Below are 19,399 nucleotides of genomic sequence, written 5' to 3' on the forward strand. Positions count from 1 at the left end.
AACTGATTTTGGTTATTAATATGCCGGGATCACCACGAGCGTTGACATTCCTGAGAATTCGCCGGCAAAGGGAGGTGCTCCCCAATGTCACTCATGACCATTGCCACTTCCGTAGCCCTTGCTTTGTGCTTCGCCCCTGCTCCGTTTGTGGCGGCGACAGTCTCGGCACGGCGTCAGCTGCGAGGCCGCGACACGCTGGTATCGGCACAGCGCAAGTTCGAGCTCGGCCTCTTCAGCCCCGCTGGCAGCTCCGACGGCAGGTTCTACCTCGGAATATGGTACAAGAACATCCCCGGTCAGACCGTCATCTGGGTCGGCAACCGCGCGACCCCCCTGTCCGGCGTCGCCTCCGCCGAGCTCCGGGTGTCCGCCGACGATGGCAACATCGAGCTCGTCGGTCCCACCAGCGCCTCGGCCTCGCCGGTCGTCGTGTGGTCTTCGAACCTCTCGTCTTCATCCTTGTCGTCGCCGGGCTCCAACACAGCGGAGATCCGCGACGACGGCAATCTGGTCCTTGTCGACGGCGGCAACTCCTCCAACGTGCTGTGGCAGAGCTTCGACCACCCGACGGACACACACGTGCCAGGGGCGTGGATCGGCGAGAACAAGCTCACCAGCGAGTACCAGACGCTGACGTCGTGGCGGAATTCCCAAGACCCCGCGCCGGGGATGTTCACCGACATGATAGACCCCAACGGCACCAGCGAGTTCTTCTACATGTGGAACCGTTCCCGTGCGTACTGGCGGAGCGGCGTCTGGACGGGGCAAGTCTTCGAGAGGCTGCCAGACGCGACGAGGAGCATCACGTCGTACGAGGAGACGTCGGCGTACCGGCGTCTCACCAACGTCATCACGGACAACACGACCATCACGCGCTTGGTGCTCGATCTAACCGGACAAGCGAAGCTGTACATCTGGGTGCCCGCGAGACAGAGCTGGCGCTCACCATGCAGTGTGAAGTGTACGCGCTCTGCGGCGTGTTCAGCATCTGTGAACAGAGGAGCCAACTGCCATGCCGGTGCCCGCCCGGGTTCGCTCCGGTGTCGGAGGAGGACTGGACACTCAACGACTGGAGCGGTGGCTGTCGCCGGAGCTCGCCGCTCACATGCGCGCACAACGGGTCGACGAATGACGGGTTCTTAGCTCTGCCGGACATGAAGCTCCCCGACGAGTCCCTCGCCGTGGCCGTTGCCCAGAGCAAAGTAGAGTGCGAATTAACTTGCCAAAGGAACTGCTCTTGCCAGGCTTACGCCTTCTCCGCCGGGGCGGGGGATGCACCGTTTGGCACGGGGAGATCCGCAACCTTGAGCATCTCTATGCGGATTCCGGCGTCTCTGGGTTAGACCTCCATCTCCGACTTTCAGAAGCAGGATTGCAAGTTCTACATGGCTCAAACAGGAAAAAACGAGGGAGAAAGTTATGGTTTGTTCTTGGCATCCCGTTGGCCGGCGTTGCAGCATTAAGCGTGTTGGTGATACTGGCCTGGAGGATTCTCCTTGCTCGGAGGAGACGACTAGCCAGCATGGAAAACGAGAAGGGGTCCTCCTTGGCCGTGTACAGTTACGGCGACCTCCGTGCCGCCACGAAGAACTTCTCAGAGCGGCTGGGCGGCGGCAGCTTCGGCTCGGTGTACCGCGGTGTCCTGAAGCGGCATAAAGGAGACAACGCAATCCAGGTCCATGTGGCAGTGAAGAAGCTGGAAAGTCTTGGTGGGAGGCAGGGCGACAAGCAGTTCTGGGCCGAGGTGAGCACGTTGGGACTCATCCAGCACGTGAACCTTGTCCGTCTCCTCGGGTTCTGCTCATCCGGCGTCGAGAAGATGCTCGTTTACGAGTACATGCCCAGAGGCTCCCTCGACCGCTACCTCTTCGGCAGCGGCGTGAGCCCGAGCTAGCGCGAACGGTACAACATCATGGTCGGCGTGGCGAGAGGGCTGGCCTACCTGCACCACGGTTGTCACGAGTGCATCATACACTGCGACATTAAGCCGGAGAACATCCTACTGGACGGGAACATGTCTCCAAGAATCGCCGACTTCGGGATGGCGAAGCTGGTGGGGAGGGACTTCAGCCACGCGCTGACGACAATGCGGGGCACCATCGGGTATCTGGCGCCGGAGTGGATCTCCGGGCAGCCCATCAGTGCCAAGGCCGATGTGTACAGCTTAGGAATGGTGCTCTTTGAGCTCATCTCGGGACGACGAAACTCTGAGGGGTCTAGCATGGTGGAGGCGGCAAGGAGCGGGAGCAGTGATTCATGGACCTTCTTCCCCGTGTGGGCTGCCGGCAAGGTCGTCCAAGGGGAGGTGGGCGCCGTGGCAGACCCACGGCTGCGCGGCAACGTGAAGCCCGAGGAGCTAGAGCGGGCGTGCTGGTGCATTCAGGACCAGGAGGCACAGCGGCCGAGCATGGCGCAGGTCGTGCAGGGGCTGGAGGGCGCCATCCAGGTCCACGCGCCGCCGGTGCCGCAGGCTCTGCAGCACCTTCTCACGTCCACCTAATCCACCCGGCGCGGCTGGGCCAATCTTCTTACACATCGTTCAAGTCGTGAGAAAGGACGTGTGCCGACCTAAATTACCCATTCGGACTAGGTGTTCAAGTCATCGTCACGTACTATATACTGTCAAAGCACGTGCGGAACAACAGCTTAATTTTGCGTTGGGAGAGCTGCATGCGTTTATTAAAGAGGGAGGAAAGTAAGCACGACCAGTTCAACAACTACAAGTCCAACAAATCAAAGCTAAAATAACAAGACAAGACACGAAAGTTCGACATGATGACCACCAGTAACAAGGAGCTAAACGACGATCAGATAGTCCTAGGCTAGCCATTTTCACGTTCTTGATTTCATCAATGACATTTTGCGATGGTGTGAAAGGATTGTTAAACGCCCTTTCGTTCCTCTCACGTTAAATGCTCCAACTGATCAACATGAGATAGTAGTTTCGTGCGGTAAGCGTTTTTTTAAACTGAAAGATATTTTTTGGAGATCACGAAACCATTCTCAAGATACTGAGTATATAGGTGGGTATATGGCTAAGCTCGCCACTCACGTCGCATCAATCGTCTAGGCAGGACCGTAGGAGTGAATAGAATCCAGAAGAAAGTGAATAGATTGCACCAATGGTCACTCAAGTTTACCGTCTTCTTGACTTTTGCCATTGTACTTAGAAAAGTATAAATACGTTCATTAAGATTTATCAACATTGTCTAGGGTTTATAATGGTAATCCTCTACCTTGTGTGATGGGTGGTGATTTCAAGCTTACAAGATATAGGTTGGTACTAGAATACTAGATCATTGATGACGCGCGTTGCCGCACCCATCCATTTTGAATGTAATATGATAAGGTAAAAAATTGATGAACAACATAGAGTTCTTGTTTATTTTGAAATGAGAGAGTGCAAACTAAAGTTCCATCACGTCTCCATTGGCCTTGTTTTTGCACATGGACCCCCAACACAAACATTCATGTCGCATGTTGTCTTGCTCATTTATCCATATGATTCTATCTTCGGGATTAAATTGACCAAGAAGCAAGATTAAATAGGTGTTACAGGAAGACAATTTCCTGGCAGATTTGTGACAAAATACATAGTTTTGAATTCAAATAAAACTAATGAATCAAATATATATAAGTGAGAATGAAAGGATCAACCCAGAGTAATCTTCCTCCAAAAGCACCTAATTTGGCTGTACAATGATATTGTACGAAGTAACTACAGTAGGAGAGGCATTAGAAGTGTACCGGAATAATATCATGTGTATTGTGGACCAACAGAGAATGCTAGTGAGGTCTGAAACGACTATCCTAGTTCCTCCAACAGAGAATTACACAAGGCTGAAGTTCTCCTTGTGTAACTGAAAATGCTATCATCATTCAACAAACTGACAACAATCTATAAAGTCCACTCTAATAAATCAGATAGCTCCATGAATGCAAACCTCCATTATCACATATTCTGCAACAGACAACCTTAAAGAAAGAGAGGACAAATATATTCACATATTTTTCAAGTCTCCACCGGCACAACTGACAATACAAATAATGGCACTTCATAAAAAAATGTTGGTCCAGGAGCTTTTCTTTACGCTTTCCCCTTTTTCTTTTCATTAATTAAAAAAAGGGAAATGTAATCCATGTAGAAAAGAAAGAATTTAATTATAAATAGCAAATAACCACCGAACCAAATAGTATTGGGTTGGGATTTAATTAAAGAGGTTGCCAGATCAGGAACGACAAAGGCAAGAGATAGGTTGGGATTTACCATGTCTCAAAAATCATTAAGATCACCCACGCCCATCTCCTCTCCAAAAGCTGGCATTGAGAGCAATATGACACATTACATGATTTAGGATAAAAGTCTACTTATATATTAAATAAATTCTTTCGTTACAGAAGGAATGCCGTGCTAGCTAACACAGGGAATTAGATAGAACTGGAACATTCACATTTAGCTATCCCTTTTTTTCAGTTGATGCTCAAAACTAACAGTAACAGGAGCCATGTTTGATCAATAGTTGCCTCTTATCATGATTCATGAACCATGTATATTCTATTAATACTGATTCCTTCTAGTTGATAAATGATAGCACTGGGAAGAACAGAAACAAAGTCAGACTTAATTTTGTACTTGTAAATAGTACCAGGGTCTTACCAAAGCAAACAATCTGTGGGTTCATGCCTAATTAGCTTTAATAAGGATGTACTTGCATTATCACCCTCCTACTATACAGCGGGCAAGAAGCCATTGAGCAATCACACAACTAAAAATACAACAAATAATAGAAAATATGAATAGCTAATAATGTGTAAATGGCTATTTCGGATTTACTAAAAACATTCATGTAGCGTCCACAATAGGAGCCTCTGGTTCACTTATTCGCATTGTTGTCGTGTGGCCGTTGCCTTCTTGACCATCAACATCAAGAGTTCACGCATCCTGAAGAAGGCCATCATCACCGGGCCCTGCAAAATCAAATAAACATATTACCACTGGTGAGAGTCCCACTCGATATTAATGGCATGAACAAAGCTAGCCGAAGCTAACCAAATCAATCAACCGGACCAGTGAAAACCAGTTGACCTATAGAAGCAAGGGGAATCTACAGGCAGAGAAGGGTGCAGGGGTGCTAGCAGCCAAGGGAGGGGCTGAGAAGGAACTTATCATGCTGGATCCGTTGCCGTGGCCTCATTTCCCTCACACACACCGCCGCCACAGCCACCATATGTCATCATTGAAGTTACCTCCTCTTTGTCGCCACCGGCAAATGCCAATCTCTGCCACCACCTGCTGCACGGAAAGGAAAAGGGGAACAAGACCGATTCGTGTTCATAAATTTTGGGTCCGAATAACTGCAACACGTGTGGCATGGACGGGTACCCGCCCGCACGCCTTGTGTGGCATGGACGGGAACCAGCCTACACGACCACGTCCGCGCGCACAAAAGCACGGCCCGCACATCCGGTGTGTGGCAACCCCACCCGCACTGCCCCGTCCGGGCCAGACGACCCGCTGCCCGCACGACCTAGCCGTTCCCGGCCTCCGATCCATCCCCTCTCTCGTCTGCCGCCATCGTCCCCCACCTCTCGAACCCCGACCTCCGTCGCCGGCCATCTCTGGTTGCCATGGCAACCAGGGCAGATCCATAGGGCGCTCCCACCGCAAACCACACCCCAACCCTCCCCTCCCCCAGCCCCCCACTCCAACCCACCCCTCCAGAGACGATCATCTAAAACCAGGTGAAATCTCCCGATCTCATCCTTCTCATCCTTAAGGCTGAAAATCTCCCGATCTTGTACTGGGTCCATGCTATAGGGGTAGAACACTGCATGGTTCAGTGTATATTCGCAATTGCCAGGCAGAATATACCAGATCTGTCATGTACTACGTTTGACATTAACTTAAGTTCATAGTTTAATTGACGCAAGTAGTTGGGTATGAAATGGATGAGTAGGAATCCCTAAAAAAGGGCAGGAAGGACAATTTTTGGAATGAAGGGGTGGGAAAAATTAATTGCCACTTGTGTATAACGATAGTTGCCACCTTTCGTTGTCAGTAGCTGCCACCTATTTTGACCTGTTGCTTGCCATCCCTATCTTCTATGTGCAAGCAGCAGAAAAATGCAATTCTTGTGGATTGTTGATGCCTTCTTATTCATCCAGTGATTGAGAACACATCGGAAAGAAGCGAGACACGGAAAAGAATGAATCACGAAGATGGCGCTGATGCTTGGGGTTCTCAAAGGCCAGAAACGCCCCCTTGGGATGCATCAGAGTACAGTCAACTCATCTCTACAGGGCCGTTGCTGCCACTACTAGAACAGTATGCAGGCGTAGGTATGATGCATGATAACAAAAGAAGAGAACAGTTGCCATCTTCGCAACGATGAAGATGACATTCTACTTATGTCATACACTGTCATTTTTTCGCAGGTTCTTATGACCAACACACTTATAGGGGGCCCCCGTGGCAAGTTCAGTCACAAGGCGCTAACACTGACAAATGTACGGGCAGCCAACTTCAACTAGCTAGTATGTCTAATCAAGGTAATGCAAAATGAAAAAAGAGCACATACTGCTGTGGACATGAAAAATGAACATGTAAAAAAACTGGCAAAAGGACTCACGAGTTATCATGGGTGAAAATGCAGAGCCTTCATGCAGCATGTGGCATCAGGCAGCACCCATGTACCTGCCATCGACGTCATACACAGGTGAGTCCATAAAAAAAGTGAAGTTGCGGATGCTCAATTAGCAGAAGGAGCATAGTTGACAACTACAATTGCCATGACTGGACATCTACAGTTGCCATGAATTAAAAACTACACTTCTCATCCCTGGACAACCGTTGTTGCCATCCCTGGACACCTGTAGTTGCCATGGAGGAACAACTGCAGTTGCCATGCCAGTGCAACTACATTTGCCATGCCATGGCAACTGCAGTTGCCATGAAGGAACAACTGCGGTTGCCATACCGATGCAACTACAGTTGCCATGCCAGTAAAACTGCAGTTGCCACATCAGGGGCAACTGCAGTTGCCGTGCTAGCACAAAACTGCATTTGCCATGAATTGACCAACCACTACTATGCTTACAGGTTATTACGCTGGTGGTAACCCGGCAAACGTCTCATGGCAAGCTTCACAAATTCCAGGTGGAGCACGTCATTATGGTGTCACAGACCACACAAGATGGTCAAATGCAGCACAACAAGGTAAGGAAAAAAACTGAACCACAAAGAAGAGCGCTACATTTGTTATTTGTAGTTATTTGTAGGCAAAACAAATAGTTGCCATGTTTGTTGAACAATAGCTGCCATGACTGGACAGCTACAGCTGCCATACATGTCCACGCGCAGACTCACGGCTTGCTGTTTGAAATGATGCCATGCCAAATCACTCGAAGATGGTGTGATCCGTTGCGATACACATGTTATCCAAACAAAAATCTTACTCTCGTACCTGTTTTTTCTATTACAGGGCCTACAACTACACTGAACAGCGGCGCAGGGACATTTACGGCGGGGAGCTCTGAGTGCACGGAAGACGTGTTCCACCAGCCAGCAGACAATCATGCCGCAAACAATTTCGAGTCAGAGTCGGGAATGGCAATCATTCCAGCAATGCCGACAAGCACCCCTTTGAGCACAAGCACTGGCAACACTCAATTAGATGGAACTGCCGCCGATACCGAAGTGAATGATGAAACTAACGACGACGCACAAGGGGATGAAGATGGTGGGCAATCAGAGATCATGGTACCTCAGCCACCGTACATTGGGCAGAGATTTGAATCGTTCGAACAAGCAAAGTAATACTACCAGACATATGCAAAGTTCCATGGATTTGCGGTCAACACCAAGTACCATAGGAAAATTAAGAAAACTAACGAGTACAGCAGAGGTGAGATGAGGTGCCACAAGGCATGGAGGAGCAAGAAGGGGAAAGGTGTTGCGCCTGTCGTTCCGGAACAAAAGAGAGGTATCATTCTCAAGACTGAGTGCCCTGTCCGGTGTAAGCTAAACGTAGATGGAGCACAGTGGGTGGTCAATGAATATTTTGACGAGCACAACCACCAACTCATAAAGAAGTTCGACCTGGTAAATTTATGACCGCCCACAGAGGGTTCACCCCCGTCGAAAGGCAATTCTAAAGCTGCTACATGATTGTAACGTCGGTCCATCAAGAATGGTACAGATACTATCTCCCATCCACAGCAAAAAGGGGACTCTGAGTAGCATGCCGTACATACCAGCTGACGTCACAAACCTACATGCCAAGTAGCGTAGAGAGAGCAAGTTGGCAGACATAGAGGCCACAATGGCCTACTTCGATGAAAAAACGAAGGAAGATCCAGATTTCTTCTACAGGATAAGGTTGGACGATGAGGACTGTGTCAGGAACATGTATTGGGTGGATGGTGCTGCAAGGAGAGCCTATGTGACGCCCGGATAATTAAGCTACAGTAACCCTCTACTAGTGATGCCGCGTCACCTAGATTACTGTGACAAATCTCGCGTTAGTTCGAAACCGATTCAAATTCGAATTCAAAATCAAGTCAAACATTAAAGGTTTTCTGATATTAAAACTAAAATGTTCGGGTGGTTCCAAATAATTCATAAGTAATTATGGTGGAGGAACCACACTTTTATAACAGGCACAAATACTCTAAAATGTTTTGAATAGTAGCAAAAACAATTAGTTGAATTCCTTGTACAATAAATAAAATATTAAACTATTTTATTTAGTTACCCAAATGAATGTGGCAGTAGTATGTATAAGCAATACCAATTTAGGAACCATTGGTGTATTTTGTAAAACTAAAATAAAAGAAAACTACACATAAAACAAAAAAAGAAAAGTAAAAAGAAAAGGCAAAGCAAAAAAAAAAGGAAAGAGAGAAGGGCCCCCCCCCACTGGGCTTCGGCCCAGCAGGCCGGCCCAGTCGACCACCGGCCCAGCCGGCCACTCCCCATATCCTCACTCCACCCCGAAACCCTAACCGGACCAAACCCCCCTCCCCCCTCACTCCCTCGTCTCTCCCTCTCCCCCGATCCAGATCGGATCGGGGCCGATCCCCCGGTCGTCGCCCGGTGCCGCCTCACGGCGCCCTTCTCCCACGCTCGTCGCCGTCGACCGCCTCACCTCGCCGCCCTCGTCCTCGACCCCTCCACCGACGGACCCCCCCCCCTCGAGCATCGTCGCCGCCCTGGCTTCGCGGGACGCCGCGCCCGAGGACCCTGCGCCCGCCCCCGACGCGTCCTCGCCGGCGCCCTTCCCCACCGGCCTGCCTCCTCAACCTCCCTCCTACGTGGATCCGGTCGGGGGTAATCGACGCCCCCGACGCCCTGCATCGACGCCGGACCACCCCGCCGGAGCTACCCGCCGTCGTCAGCGCCGCCTCCCCGTCTACGCCGCCCCGTCCACGGTCTCCTCCTCACCGGCCGACCCCGCGCCCACTGCCCCGGACCCCACGAACCCCCCCTGTGAGGCCTCGCCCCTCTCCACTCCCCTCTGCCCCTCTCCACGAACCCCGTCGTCGCGCACCCCCCCTCACGCGTTCTGGCCGCCCAGTGCGTGCGCTCGGCCGGCTCGGTCGCGCCCGTCGCCGCGCCGACCCGTTGCTCCTCGCCCCATCCGCGCTCACCACACGCACCGCCCTGACGGCCGTGCTCCCGCGCACCCCGTCTACCGTGGCCGGCACGTCCCCGGCCGCCTCCGCTCGCGACCACCGAGACCCCCAGGCGCGCTCACCCTCGCCTCTCATGGCGTCGGCTGCGAGCCCCCGCACCAGTTAGCCGCGGCCCTCCCGTGCTCTGCCCGGTCGCAGCCGCCGGAACTCAACGCCGGTGTGCTGGCGCCCGCGCCCTCCAGCCGCCCCTTGTTGTCCGGTTGGGGGCGCCCCCGCGGGCTAGCCCCGTTCGGGCTGAGCCCCTGCGCCCGATCCGCTAAGGCCCCCGGGGCCAATGACAAGTGGGCCCCGCCCAGAGAACGTTTTGATAAAAATAATAATTAGAAAATAATAATAATAATAAATACATAATGAAATTAATTAATTAACTAATTAATTAACTTAATTAATTCTGATTAAATTAACCAATTAAAATTAATTAATCTAATGATTAATTAACTTAATTAACTACTATTAATTAGCTAAGTAATTAGTATGACAGTGGGGCCCACCCCCTTAATTAATTATGATTAGTTTAATTAACCTGTTAATTAAAATGTGTCACCGACCAGTGGGACCCACTGGTCAGGTTGACCAGTCAACTCTGTTGACTGCTGATGTCAGCATGACATCATGCTGATGCCATTAATTCATTTTCGAATTAATTAAATAATTAATTAAATTCCAGAAATTAATAAAATCTTTAGAAAATCATATCTTTTAATCCGTAACTCGGATTAAAATACTTTCTACATGAAAGTTGCTCAGAACGACGAGACGAATCCGGATACGCAGTCCGTTCGTTCGCCACACACCCCTAACCTATCGAACTCGCAACTTTCCCCCTCCAGCTCCTCTGCCCAAAAACACGAAACACCGGGGATATTTTCCCGGATGTTTTCCCCATTCGTCGGTATCACCTACTACCGCGATTGGGCACCCCTAGCACCGTTACTTGTCTTGTCATGCATCTTTATGCATCTGTTTGCATGGTATTCATTGTTTCTTCCCCCCTCTTCTCTCCGGTAGACTACGAGACCGACGCTGCTGCTGCCCAATTCGACTACGGAGTTGACGACCCCTCTCTCTTGCCAGAGCAACCAGGCAAGCCCCCCCCCCCTTGATCACCAGATATCGCCTACTATCCTCTATACTGCTTGCATTAGAGTAGTGTAGCATGTTACTGCTTTCAGTTAATCCTATACTGCTCCATAGCCTGTCCTTGCTACTACTGTTGTTAACTTTACCTACTATCCTACTGCTTAGTATAGGATGCTAGAGTTCCATCAGTGGCCCTACACTCTTGTCCATCTGCCATGCTATACTACTGGGTTGTGATCACTTCGGGAGGTGATCACAGGTATATACTATATACTTTACACTATTACATTACCTGTGGTACTGTTCGGAGATGGGTGCTAAAAGGATAGGTGGCTCCATCCCAGTAGAGGTGGGCCTGGGTTCCCGACGGCCCCCAACTGTTACTTTGTGGCGGAGCGACAGGGCAGGTTGAGACCGCCTAGGAGAGAGGTGGGCCTGGCCCTGTTCGGCGTTCGCGGATACTTAACACGCTTAACGAGATCTTGGTATTTGATCTGAGTTGGCTACGAGCTTATACGCACTAACCATCTACGTGGGAGTAGTTATGGGTATCCCGGCGTCGTGGTATCAGCCGAAGCACTTCGTGACGCCAACGATTGAGCGGCGCGCGCCGGATTGGACTGGAACGCCACTAGGCTAGGTCTGCTTCCGGCCGCGTACGCAACGTGCAGGTGTGCTCAGGGCGATGGGCCCAGACCCCTGCGCGCTTAGGTTTAGACCGGCGTGCTGGCCTCTCTGTTGTGCCTAGGTGGGGCTGCGACGTGTTGATCTTCCGCGGCCGGGCATGACCCAGGAAAGTGTGTCCGGCCAAATGGGATCAAGCATGTTGGGTAAGTTGGTGCACCCCTGCAGGGAAGTTAATCTATTCGAATAGCCATGATCTTCGGTAACAGGACGACTTGGAGTTGTACCTTGACCTTATGACAACTAGAATCAGATACTTAATAAAACACACCCTTCCAAGTTCCACAGACAACCCGGTGATCGCTTTTCCATAGGGCGACGAGGGGAGGATCGCCGGGTAGGATTATGCTATGCGATGCGACTGGAGATGCTACTTGGAGATGCTACTTGGACATGCTACTTGGAGGACTTCAATCTACTCTCTTCTACATGCTGCAAGACGGAGGCTGCCAGAAGCGTAGTCTTTGACAGGATTAGCTATCCCCCTCTTATTCTGGCATTCTGCAGTTCAGTCCACCGAAATGGCCCTTTACACATATACCCATGCATATGTAGTGTAGCTCCTTGCTTGCGAGTACTTTGGATGAGTACTCACGGTTGCTTTTCTCCCTCTTTTCCCCTTTCCCTTCTACCTGGTTGTCGCAACCAGATGCTGGAGCCCTGGAGCCAGACGCCACCGTCGATGATGATTCCTACTACACTGGAGGTGCCTATTACTACGTGCAGCCCGCTGACGACGACCAAGAGTAGTTAGGAGGATCCCAGGCAGGAGGCCTGCGCCTCTTTCGATCTGTATCCCAGTTTGTGCTAGCCATCTTATGGCAACTTGTTTAACTTATGTCTGTACTCAGATATTGTTGCTTCCGCTGACTCGTCTATGATCGAGCACTTGTATTCGAGCCCTCGAGGCCCCTGGCTTGTATTATGATGCTTGTATGACTTATTTATGTTTTAGAGTTGTGTTGTGATATCTTCCCATGAGTCCCTGATCTTGATCGTACACATTTGCGTGCATGATTAGTGTACGATTGAATCGGGGGAGTCACAAGTTGGTATCAGAGCCAACTGCCTGTAGGAATCCCCCTTTCCAACTCCTTGGCCGAAGTCGAGTCTAGTCGTTGAAAAACTTTTACTAACATGGCTGTGTGGCCCATGGGCCCACGTCGCCATCGGGTGGTAGTAGGATCTTTTACTCCTCGACCTATACTCTGGGACTCTGATCTCTACTATTCGGGTTAAATGAATTTGCTAACTCTAAGATTAGGATCTCGTGATCGCATCCACCCGGAGAGCCCCTTACTGCAGAGGATCGCCTGCTACATCAGAAGATTCCGAAGATACTCTCTGATGTTCTCTCGAGACTTTGTGCCCATCACTTTTGCTATTCCTGACCACCGATAAATCCGTATGGATAACTACTTACACTTGCCATTCATATGATCATCCCCCATTGATCTTGTTATTACAAGATACCCCGAAGTTTTCTCTATTGTTCCGAGAATACTTTGTGCCTACTGCCTAGCAGTTCTTTGCCACATGAATACCCCCTTCAAATAAATTCTCGCACTTATCGAGTATCTGCTCATCCCCCAGTTGTTCACGTGTTTCACAAAAGTCTTCAAAATACTATTTGATCTTCCGAAAATCCTCTGGAGCCTTTTGCTCTTGAAATTCTTGCTTGCTTGCAATATGATTAATCCCATAAGTCTCGTAATCTTAATTGCATACCTTGTCATTATCATTTTGAGTCTGTTGATTCAATATGTTGCGAATTCTCGCAATCCTCAAATAGATCCTAGAATTCATCCTTCCGGCTCAGACGTCATTTTGAACATGAGTTGGTTCTCGACCAAACTATCTGTCATCGATTGTGCCTCTGGTATATTAAATTGATCCATCCTTGATCAGAACGTCTGCTTCTGATCCTTTGTTTTGGAAATCATAATTCCTTTGCATTTAAGTTGTGAATTATTCAGATGCTTCCATAACCTGTTGCATTTGCATTCCTTCCTCTTCTGGTTGAGTATCGATACTCATATCAGATCCTTGTGGACCATCAAGTCCTTTGTTGGATTGTTATCCGACAATGTCCTTCACACTTGATCACTTTGTGAGTTCTTCCCCTGTTACATAATGCCTTTGTTAAGTTGTATCCTCCGCTTGGCCAACCTTACTCTGCTTTCGGGCTTGTGTTATTTACTCTTGAAACTTGTGGTATATGTCTCTAAGAAGCCCCTATGGGTTGAACATATGCCTTCTCTAAACCGTGTGAACCCGAAAGTTTTCACGAGTCATACTTATCTAGTATTGCACCAGGTAAAACTTTCAACAACTAATGTCATCTTCGAAATACGAGAGGTGAATGGAAGATTATGCATTGAGGAAGTGGGAGTCGACCTTGAACTTTGTGTTCATACCCATGGACGCGATGTATATCCTATCATGGAAGCTTCTTGTAATAAAAACTATTTCCTTGATAACTAACATATGGTATCTGTGAATTGATCCCTTGCAACCGTGGTTCCGACCATATTTTCTTCTTGATTCCATTTCTTGGACAAGTTAGAGTACTTGTCATCTGTAGAGCATTACCCTAGTCCAACCTCTACTTTGATTTGTCGTCGAGTATTACCCCCCTGGTATCTCGAGATTATCATGGAACTGCATAACTTCTTATGAGTTCTTCATCAAGTGCTACCTTCCAACTAATTCCAATTTTTCACAGGCTCTGAGTTATTATACACTCAAAGACACCGATAACTGAACCGAGTCCGCACTACGGTTTAACAACTCTTTAGTAAGATTCTATAAATACGAGTTTGTACCCGATCACGCCATTCCTAGCCTGTTTGGCTATATCATTGTCGTGATGATTTTAACTGTGCTACCCGGTCCTTCTTCTCGGAGCACAATTTTCGACGATGAACTAACCTTACGTCGATCCTCATCGTCATATCATTTCGCCTTGAACAACAAGCTTGGTTTCGAGTTTGTGTCGTACCCTTGGTTCCAATAACCTTTCACTTCATCATTACTTTGACTTGATGTCGTCGCCGATCGATTACATCTTCATGAACTCTCGCGACAAAGGTGTCGTGATCATCAACATTCTGAGCTCATCCAGGATATCAATTGAATTCATGATGAGAAATACCATCCTTGCCCTCGATGAATTGTATTATCATCGACCACTTTATTGCCTTCCCACCAACACAAGCTTGTTCATGCTTGGTGTTATACCTTGAGTTCCTTGCTACCCAGCATTTGATCTTCCTTACCTCAGAAGTATTACCATCTCTTTTTGTCAAGAATGTGGTGGGAATTTCACCACCTCTTAAGAATTCTTGATATCAAAATGCTTCTTGCCATCTTCGTTCATTTCTTGGTCCCCGTGTTAATTCCAACAAGTGAACGGTGTTGTTTGGATTCTTTCCTTCTAGCAACCCTATTTCTTTGAAGTTAATGGTCGAAAGTTCATTCTTAGGCTATTGATTATTGAATCACCATTCTGACATTGGTCGTGCAACCCAACCCATATTTCGGGCGCACCTTTCAACCAATGTTTAATTGGGTGTGTTCTCCTTGAGTATACCTCATTATATTATCTGATCTGACAAATGTTATTTCCTTGTTCACATAATTGTGGAAATCCATCTTTTGAAAATCTCAATGGATTGTCGCTGAGTCCATCAGCCACCTCCTCATCCTCAACTTGGTTTAATGATGAACTATTGCTTCAAGAACCCGCTCCCATAGTTCATTTCCCGAGAATCTTGCAATGTCATTTCGTCGATTTGTGTTGCACCTTTTCTTCTCAGGTATCCTAAGTCTGAGGTATCCTGACACCAATCGGATCTGAATCTCAGTCAGATATGATGGTTGGGACAACTTTCCAAGAGTTATGATGTTGATCCTTTGATGACCCGGTAACATGATGTCATGCCTAGCACCCCCCCCTGGCTGGAGGACCTATCATTATAGATACCTTTTCAGCAAGGTTATCCATTCGTCCATGAGGAAATTGTAAGACTTATTCTACAAGTTATTCCTGATGGATCCTTCGTGTTTCCAAAGTTCGATCTTCACCTGAAGACCATGTCAATGCTATCTCGAAGCATGTCAATGGTACTCCGATTTTCAACAGGAACATTTGAAGCACGATGCTAAAATTTTATTTATCACTTATCCTAACACCGTTGTATGGGTAATATCATGAGATTCCTTCCCCCTTACCTAAATGGTTTTCTACTTTATATCCTGTCATGGATATCATGCTCTGCTTGTCATTGGGAAGGATATACCCCTGAAATATGTGTTTAAACACATTTTCCTTTCCATTATTCTGTTTAATCTGATGATCATATTTTCCTTCCATTGTTGGTTTAACCTTTCTTGTGATCTATATGATCTGAGAAGTAATATTTCCTGCTTATGTAAACACCTCGTTGTACAATTCTGTCAGTAAGACCCTATTACTTTTGTTGATGACATTCCGGTAACCATCGATGGACGAGAACTTTGCTTACTGGTCCGCCTCGTTCAACGAGCAGGAAAATGGTTCTCTTCGTCCCTCGCCCTTGGTACCGACATTGTTGCCGACATAACTGACATGCTACTCTCTGACATGCCTTGCTATCGTGATCGTACAAGATGTCAGCCCCCCTTTCTACTTTTAACCCACATGATGGGCCCATAACCCACAGGTCCCAGGAACGAAACCTGACTCTCCTGTACAACCTGTTGTCAAAGTTATTCCTCGTGCTTGACTTTGTATTTAATTCACGGGCCACTTGCCTGTTGATCTATTCTGGTATCGGACACAATACTTATTCCCGTTGCTCAGAACCCCTTTCGCACTCTGCTTCAGGCAATGAACGATTGCCTATCCGCTTGAAACTTCTTATTGCACCGTCTTACTTTGCTCTCGATATGTGTAATTTGTTCAACTCGAGAGATACTCATATGTTCATTCTTGGGATACCCCCAGATGAATTTCCCTTATAACATCCTATCATTGTAGAGCTGCCCCTTACCTATTCGTAAGTACGATGGAGTTCCCCGAAGAAACGACGACAACTTCATCATGATGCCTTGCAATATAGAATTGAAGACATCAACGAAAGGGATGAACTTCTTCGAGAAGATCCGTTAGAATTTTGTAACTAGACCCCCCCCCCTTTCTCTACCTCTTAAATCACGGGACGAGATTTCTTGCAGAGGAGGAGAATTGTGACACCCGGATAATTAAGCTACAGTAACCCTCTATTAGTGATGCCGCGTCACCTAGATTACTGTGACAAATCTCGCGTTAGTTCGAAACCGATTCAAATTTGAATTCAAAATCAAGTCAAATATTAAAGGTTTTCTGATATTAAAACTAAAATGTTCGGGTGGTTCCAAATAATTCATAAGTAATTATGGTGGAGGAACCACACTTTTATAAAAGGCATAAATACTCTAAAATGTTTTGAATAGTAGCAAAAACAATTAGTTGAATTCCTTGTACAATAAATAAAATATTAAACTATTTTATTTAGTTACCCAAATTAATGTGGCAGTAGTATGTATAAGCAATACCAATTTAGTTCTCCCACGCTCGTCGCCGTCGACCGCCTCACCTCGCCGCCCTCGTCCTCGACCCCTCCACCGACGGACCCCCCCCTCCCCTCGAGCATCGTCGCCGCCCTGGCTTCGCGGGACGCCGCGCCCGAGGACCCTGCGCCCGCCCCCGACGCGTCCTCGCCGGCGCCCTTCCCCACCGGCCTGCCTCCTCAACCTCCCTCCTACGTGGATCCGGTCGGGGGTAATCGACGCCCCCGACGCCCTGCATCGACGCCGGACCACCCCGCCGGAGCTACCCGCCGTCGTCAGCGCCGCCTCCCCGTCTATGTCGCCCCGTCCACGGTCTCCTCCTCACCGGCCGACCCCGCGCCCACTGCCCCGGACCCCACGAACCCCCCCTGTGAGGCCTCGCCCCTCTCCACTCCCCTCTGCCCCTCTCCACGAACCCCATCGTCGCGCACCCCCCCTCACGCGTCCTGGCCGCCCAGTGCGCGCGCTCGGCCGCTCGGTCGCGCCCGTCGCCGCGCCGACCCGTTGCTCCTCGCCCCGTCCGCGCTCACCACACGCACCGCCCTGACGGCCGTGCTCCCGCGCACCCCGTCTACCATGGCCGGCACGTCCCCGGCCGCTTCCGCTCGCGACCACCGAGACCCCCAAGCGCGCTCACCCTCGCCTCTCATGGCGTCGGCTGTGAGCCCCCGCACCAGTTAGCCGCGGCCCTCCCCGTGCTCTGCCCGGTCGCAGCCGCCGGAGCTCAACGCCGGCGTGCTGGCGCCCGCGCCCTCCAGCCGCCCCTTGTTGCCCGGTTGGGGGCGCCCCCGCGGGCTAGCACCCGTTCGGGCTGAGCCCCTGCGCCCGATCCGCTAAGGCCCCCGGGGCCAATGACAAGTGGGCACCGCCCAGAGAACGTTTTGATAAAAAATAATTAGAAAATAATAATAATAATAATAAATAATGAAATTAATTAATTAACTAATTAATTAACTTAATTAATTCTGATTAAATTAACCAATTAAAATTAATTAACCTAATGATTAATTAACTTAATTAACTACTTTTAATTAGCTAATTAATTAGTATGACAGTGGGGCCCACCCCCTTAATTAATTATGATTAGTTTAATTAACCTGTTAATTAAAATGTGTCACTGACCAGTGGGACCCACTGGTCAGGTTGACGAGTCAACTCTGTTGACTGCTGATGTCAGCATGACATCATGCTGATGCCATTAATTCATTTTCGAATTAAATAAATAATTAATTAAATTCCAGAAATTAATAAAATCTTTAGAAAATCATATCTTTTAATCCGTAACTCGGATTAAAATACTTTCTACATGAAAGTTGCTCAGAACGACGAGACGAATCCGGATACGCAGTCGGTTCTTCCGCGACACACCCCTAACCTATCAAACTCGCAACTTTCCCCCTCCGTCTCCTCTGCCGGAAAACACGAAACACCGGGGATATTTTCCCGGATGTTTTCCCCATTCGTCGGTATCACCTACTACCGCGATTGGGCACCCCTAGCACCGTTACTTGTCTTGTCATGCATCTTTATGCATCTGTTTGCATGGTATTCATTGTTTCTTCCCCCCTCTTCTCTCCGGTAGACTACGAGACCGACGCTGCTGCTGCCCAGTTCGACTACGGAGTTGACGACCCCTCTCTCTTGCCAGAGCAACCAGGCAAGCCCCCCCCTTGATCCCCAGATATCGCCTACTCTCCTCTATACTGCTTGCATTAGAGTAGTGTAGCATGTTACTGCTTTCAGTTAATCCTATACTGCTGCATAGCCTATCCTTGCTACTACTGTTGTTAACTTTACCTGCTATCCTACTGCTTAGTATAGGATGCTAGAGTTCCATCAGTGGCCCTACACTCTTGTCCGTCTGCCATGCTATACTACTGGGCTGTGATCACTTCGGGAGGTGATCACGGGTATATACTATATACTTTACACTATTACATTACCTGTGGTACTGTTCGGAGATGGGGGCTGAAAGGACAGGTGGCTCCATCCCAGTAGAGGTGGGCCTGGGTTCCCGACGGCCCCCAACTGTTACTTTGTGGCGGAGCGACAGGGCAGGTTGAGACCGCCTAGGAGAGAGGTGGGCCTGGCCCTGTTCGGCGTTCGCGGATACTTAACACGCTTAACAAGATCTTGGTATTTGATCTGAGTTGGCTACGAGCTTATACGCACTAACCATCTACGTGGGAGTAGTTATGGGTATCCCGGCGTCGTGGTATCAGCCGAAGCACTTCGTGACGCCAGCGACTGAGCGGCGCGCGCCGGATTGGACTGGAACGCCACTAGGCTAGGTCTGCTTCCGGCCGCGTACGCAACGTGCAGGTGTGCTCAGGGCGATGGGCCCAGACCC

General features: G+C 49.0%; 1 pseudogene; it reads left to right on the plus strand.

Moving 5' to 3' along the window:
• On the plus strand, positions 1–2,500 carry LOC123153662 (G-type lectin S-receptor-like serine/threonine-protein kinase At2g19130; annotated as a pseudogene).
• Positions 2,501–19,399: the final 16,899 nt, after the last annotated feature.

The sequence above is a fragment of the Triticum aestivum genome, chromosome 7A (assembly GCF_018294505.1).
Source record: "Triticum aestivum cultivar Chinese Spring chromosome 7A, IWGSC CS RefSeq v2.1, whole genome shotgun sequence".
In the NCBI taxonomy this organism is placed as follows: domain Eukaryota; kingdom Viridiplantae; phylum Streptophyta; class Magnoliopsida; order Poales; family Poaceae; genus Triticum; species Triticum aestivum.